This window comes from Panthera tigris, chromosome C1 (genome assembly GCF_018350195.1).
Source record: "Panthera tigris isolate Pti1 chromosome C1, P.tigris_Pti1_mat1.1, whole genome shotgun sequence".
NCBI lineage: Eukaryota > Metazoa > Chordata > Mammalia > Carnivora > Felidae > Panthera > Panthera tigris.
In genome coordinates this window covers 174,098,838-174,105,607 of record NC_056667.1, presented here as the reverse complement: position 1 = coordinate 174,105,607, position 6,770 = coordinate 174,098,838, and positions in this window count along the sequence as shown.

Genomic DNA, 6,770 nt, shown 5'->3' with positions numbered 1-6,770 from the left:
ACAGAGAACAAATTGAGGGTTGATGGAGGGGAGGTTGGTGGGGGATGGGCTAAATGGGTGATGGACATTAAGGTGGGCACTTGTTGAAAGAAGCACTGGGTGTTATATGTAAGTGATGAATCACTGTGTTCTACTCCTGCAACCAACACTACACCCTATGTTAACTAACCTGAATTTAAATAAATAAATTTTTTAAAAAGTCATTATGACCTGACTCAACACCCATTCTATGACTATTATATTAATTCCTCTTGAGTTGGTCAAGCATGAACATCTAATATCCCTAACTTGATTAATATCTTTCTAAAGGCTAATATAATGTGTTATGTTTATACTTTCATATTTTTCTTCACCAAAAAATTTTTATACTCAAGATATTTATGTGGTATCTGCTGTCAATGAACGAGATTATGTTAATTTATTTTCATTGTTTTGTGGGTCTTTTGCATTTTAGGACAACCTTGTATAGTCCTCTCCTTCTGCATGAACTTAAATATATTAAATACATTACTGCATTTTCATCCCCCAGAGGGTCTTTATTTACCTTTGGCAGACACTAGGCCTTAAAATGAAATAAACAGGATCTTTGGAGTGGTATTGGAAAGTATCATTTGTAACATTTCTACAACTTAAAAAAAAATCTAGTTTCTATTGAGGGCCTATAAAATTAATACCCACTCAATTCTGGTTTGAGTATCATTTCTATATTTCTGATGCGTTCTAGACTGTTTTTAGACTTAACAGGTCTTTCTTCTGGTGTTTAGGTCTACAGAAAAGTAGCACTTCTACAAGTAACTTCTTCCTATATCTATATTTTGCTTTTTTAACACTTTGAGTGTTATATTAATAAAAATTTAGCCAGTAAACATATAGGTTGCCACATATTTCAAGAAGCTGTTAATAATTTTTAAGTAAACTTTTAAATACAGAAAAGTTTTAGGTTTACAGAAAAATCATAAAGATAGAACAGGGAATTTCCACGTACTTTACACATATGTCCCCATTATTAACATGTTTTGGATTTGTTACAAGTAAGGAATTAATATTGATGCATTATTAACTGAAGTCCACAAATTATTTGGATTTTCTTAACTTTTACCTAGTGTCCTTTTTTCTGTTTCAGGAGCCCATTGAAGGATATTTTGGTTGCTTCTAGTGTTCAGCGACAGTGAAGAAAGTTGCAATAAACGTACACATGCAGGTTTTTGTGTAGACATACATTTTCAAATCAATTAGATAAATCCCTATGAGAGTGTTGCTGAATTCAATGGTAAGACTGTTTAGTTTTGCAAGAAGCTGCCAAACTGTCTTCCAAAGTTGCTGTACCATTTTACATTCTCACAGCATTTATATTCTGCTGTGCTACATCCTTGCCTGCAATTGGTATTTTCAGTATTTTGGATTTTAGCCAAATACTGTTATTTCATATGGAAGTTCTAGTTAGGAAGAGGCAGACAGCATCAAGAATAGCCAATTCTGAGAATCATTAATCCAAGTAAGATGTTTCAAAGTCCACTTCAGAATACTTTAACATTAGTTATTTGGGGAAACTCAACACATCATTACTAAGTTATCTTTTTGCCTGCTTGAATGTATTTTTTCTATAAAAAGATGCTAGAACAAAAGTTGCAATCAACAAATAGGGGAATATGCTGTAACGCATGTTTCAATAAATTAAAAAATTAAAAATATAACACTACACAATCCAAAGTGTATTACATGATGGATATTTGAACTGTGTATTTCAGTAGGGAAATATCTACAACTTGTGGAATTTACCGTTTTCATATAGAAACCCACTTATACTGTGCCACACTTTCCAATCTGTAGGAATAAAGAGTTACGACATAGTAATCAGAATTTTCTGAGAAATTATCCACACTACTTTATGTACATCGTGAAAACCCTAAACTAGAACAGTTGATAGTGAATGATCCTTTTATCACAGAACTGAGAGATGTTTTCTGCTCTACAGAATTAACTCAATGGAATATATTGGATAAAGTTTTCTATAAATAGTATCACATGTAGAGCAAAACTATAGAGGATCAAAACACAGCATCATTATATGGGTAAGCTAATTAAAAATATATCATGTAGAACAAAACTGGCACTATGTAGCATTAATATAGGAACATAAAAATTAAGAAATAGAAACTCATTTTGTAAATTTGTTTTATAAAATCCTGGTATGAAAACAAACATGTTTTATGAATGCATACATATTCATTGTATTTTTTTGTATTTGTTTTTAAAATTTGAGGTTCTTACAAAAGCTTAACCATAGTAGGCTTGTCTACCTCTCGTTTAGAGTCTATATGGAATATTGCTATAAATAAAGGGAAATCACATTCTTTTATATTCATAATTGCCTTGGTTCTAATTCATATTCACAACTATTATGAAGTGTCAGGTAATAAAGTCAAGAATAATTTATAAAAACATCTGAATAATTGTGCACTTTAAATGAGAAAATATATTTACATGCTGCCCTATATTCTGTAGAAAAAAAAGGCATATTTTGTGAATAAACTCATTTTGGCAGAATAGAACTATTTAGATACAAACCCCAGCTTGTCTGAATGTATAACTGATGGTGTTCACAACCGCCCTTTGTTTAAGACCTTATATCTAAGAAAAACAAAAGTCATTATGAAATTGCTGCTCAATACTGTCTACTTTAGAACCACATTTCTGTAGTTTGCTAATAACTTTTCCATATTATGCTGATCTGCAATTTTTGAAACCATATTTTTAACCCAAGTAGTTTGGCATAATTTCTAAAGTAACTGCTTTATTCTGGGAAATCTGGCTGCCATGATTAGTGGTTTTCCTTCAGTATTTCCATACAAGTAAGTTCCCACTGATGTACTTGTGGTTTCACATATACCAAAAAATATTCTATGATGAGTGCTGGATGGAAAGATTGTTCATCTCAGAATGATCTTTCTGGCCACATAGACATACCACAATTTGTATCAGTAATCTTGAAACTTTGGCAGTCATAAATATACATTACTCTTTCCAATATATACTCATTATTTATACCATTTTCTTTTGATGTTGTAACCTTTAGGAAATGAAAGAAAAAGAAATATGTCTCTAAAACGTCTCCGAAAAATGTTTTAAACATCTCCAAAATTTTCATTGAATACCCAAACTACTTTAATAATTGGCTTAAACCAAATTTAGAATCACATTTCTAGAAACTTCAATTGTGTGTGCGTATACACACACACACACACACACACACACACACACAAAGACTTTCCTTTCGGGAATGGAGGCATAGAGTGGAGATGAAACCAGGGTGCAAAAATTTCAATTGTTTCCTCAGAATATGTACAGTTAAGGGGCATAAAAGAATCAGTGAAAGACAATAATTTGTTCTTTCTTCCAATCTATATCCACCCAGAACAGACTCTAGTCAGCACAAAAGGACCTCATCAGAGAAGTCTTTTAACATAAAGCATCTGTCTTAAGTATTAAAAATGTGACTTCAGTTTTCCTCTTAAATACCATCACAGCTGACCTTTTGAAACAGAGCTGAAGTTTCTCTCTGCTTAAAATTGCTCATTCTGTTGTAGAACAATAATCAATTAATGCATTTATTTTAATCTTGCTTGGCCTTTCTTGAGAGCAAGCACATTCCAAAATAGTTCTCTGTGTTCTTTAAATCCTAGTTACATTGTTTCCTTTTACATCCTAAAAATGAACTAACTATAGCAAATTTCCTGATAGTTGTTAAAGAAAAAGATAAGTGGTACTACATGAAAGTTAATATTAAATATTATATGAGATAAAAACCCTTGAACATGTAAAATTTTAAATGATAAAACATGGTCTTCCTTTTACTTTATTTCATTTCGTTAGTTGTTAGACGATTTTCATGCATTGTTTTTGGGGACATTTTTGTCTAATTTTGCTTTGACCTTCTAATTTTCAGTTGGGGAACAGTGCGGGAAACAATCTGGTTTTGATGGAATCTCAAAGTTTTGTAAGTGTGTGTGTGTTCTAAATAAGCTCAACTAGGTCGTATGACTCATGTGCTTTCCGTAGTCTCATTGACTTTATTTAATGTCTACAAGCTTTCTAATTAATTTTATTTGATCAGATAGACATTCTTGATTGCTTCTTTTTGCAAAAAATGAGTGGTTTGCTATGAAGGAGGTACTACTTGAGAGTTTTCGGTAAAATATCTTGCAAAGGCTTGTACAAATTTGATCAATTTGCATAGCAGAAATAAATATTCAAGCCCCTTGTGGTTTTCAAGGACAGCTGTTTTCTCTAGTTGTTTCTCTATGATTAAGGCTTAGGGAAGGATACAGAGTGATGAGAAATACAATTTCTACCTTTGGAAGATTTAACAGGCATGCTGGAGATTTTTACGTTTTCTGCATTTTCTTTTTTAACACATACAGCAGTAAGAAAGACTGCACCAACAAGCTACATAAAAGAGCATAGCTCATATGTTAAAGCCAAGTTTTACTTGAATATATTTCAAGAAAGTATTCTAATATTGACATTTGCACATACATTTTCATTATAAAACCTAAGTACATACAAGCAGGTTCCTATAAAATATAGAAATATGACAAATTCTCTGTGAATTTAAATGTCTCTCTTCGTGTAAGCAAATATAAGAATGCTTGTGTTTTGATATTTCAATATAGTATTAGAAATCTCAGCATTTCTTTGTTGGCATATTCATGGTTTAATGTTTGCTTGGAGAGGAGAGTCTCTGAATTCCTTTGAGAATGCATTATTTATCTTGAAGTTATCCTGAAAATTTGGCAAGCCATTAATACTTTGAGGAGAACCATAGGCCCCATTTCTCCAGTGTAACTATGCTTGGAGACCTTTCAATGTATCCTTAGGTGTAGGAAAGGTTGGGAAAAAAGAGAATCTTAGAATCATGCTTTTGCCTTGCATTCAACTTTTATTAAAAGGATCGAATCCTATACACACATTTTGAGATTATAAACAGATACAAAGGCTGGGACAGTTTTGTGGTCTCTGCTGTTGCCTTTTAAGAGACTGTTGCCAGCTAGATGCACTATTTACCTAGGAGACATTGATTCAATATTTATTTAAACTAGTATGTAAATAAAAGATGAAATATGTGGTTTCCATGACTTTTTTAAATCTTTGGTTAGTTTGGAGGACTTCATCCCTTTTTTATGCCAAGAATAGCTAATGTTCATGAACTTCATGAACCCCACATTACATGACTTTTCCAAAGTCATGGCTCAGATCAGAGCTATACCCACAAGTGTACCACCAAAGTATGAAGTTTTAAATCCTAGTTCATTGATTCTCTATAGATCAGACTGAGATATTCTAAAGCAAATAGTTTATATAAGTAATCTTACTAAAAATTACTTAAAATTTTAAGTAAGCTCTGGTTTAGAAATTTTCAAACTCAAGTTATTCTAAGTAATATTTGTTTTTCTAATTGCCATAGACGGCAGAAAGTAATGGAACAAGTGGCCAGCTTATTTTCAGGTATTTTCCTGTTTAATTCCTTTTATGTAGAAAAGATGAAAACCACAAGCATTACCAGAGAACTAAGGGAAATTAAAGAGGAATCACTTTAGAAACAGCTTTTTACATAATTGCATCATAGGTATTACTCTCTAGCCTACAAATGGTCCAAATCGTCTGAAAACTGAACAGGTCAAATATCTGTGCACAGCCACTTTGCCAAGTGTGGATTACTTGGTATCTTTGAATATTTATGACTATCCCTTCATTACCTATCTCTTCCCATTCCCTGTACTGTCTAGCACAACCTAAGATTTTTTCTTAATTAAAGCGGATACCAAGAATAAAATAAACGAAGTCCCGACCTGCTAAATAAAGCGAGAGTGTGAGTGTGTGTATTTGTGTCTGTGAGAGAACTCAGTATATCCTGAATCTTTGCCAAAATTTCTCTGCATACATTTCTTATATATACACTTAGCTACCTAAACTGATTACTTAATGATTGATAGTAAACAACTGATTTTTAAAATTATATAAAAAATCAAAATGACATGAGACGTTGGAAAATAACAATTTCAAGTTGGTCCCAGGGTTATATTAATTTTTCAACTATTAGTAGATTTAGCCATAACATTTTTTATTTTTCCTTTTCAAAATGTAGCCAAGAAACAAACATCTTTCTTTGCTTTCTTTGCAGGAAAGAACCAGTCTCTGGATTATTTCCAGGCCATCCAGACAGCTATTTCAACTGGAACAAGTGACCTTTGGAACAGACTAGAACACAGCAGCCTGGCCAGACAGAGAGGAGGGAGTAGTCAATTGGGAAGGGCCCCAACATGTTCTTGTAAAATGTCATTTGAAGTAAGAGGACAATAAAAATTAAGGACAAATAAATGAGCTTAAAAATATTTAAAACCAATAAAACTGTGTGACCACAATATGGGCTTCAAGGAAAGATACAGTAGGAATCTATAGCTATCATTCTTTAATACACATGTTCAACAAATACTGGTCTCCATCCCCTTCAGTATAAGGAATGTCTCTCAATTACATAATATTAATCTTTAAATCTTCACCACCTCTTTGAAACTCAGTAATCATTTGTTTTCCTTCCTTCAGTTGGGCCAAATTTCCTTAGTCTATGATTCTATAGTGGTTGTTAGATGCGCTTAGAGAATCGTCAAGATCTTTATTTAGCAAATTATTGCTGCAGTGAGTTTAAAGTTAAAATAATAGCAAAGATTTAATCAGAGAAAACAAAGTGGTTATCTTCTCCTAACATTCAC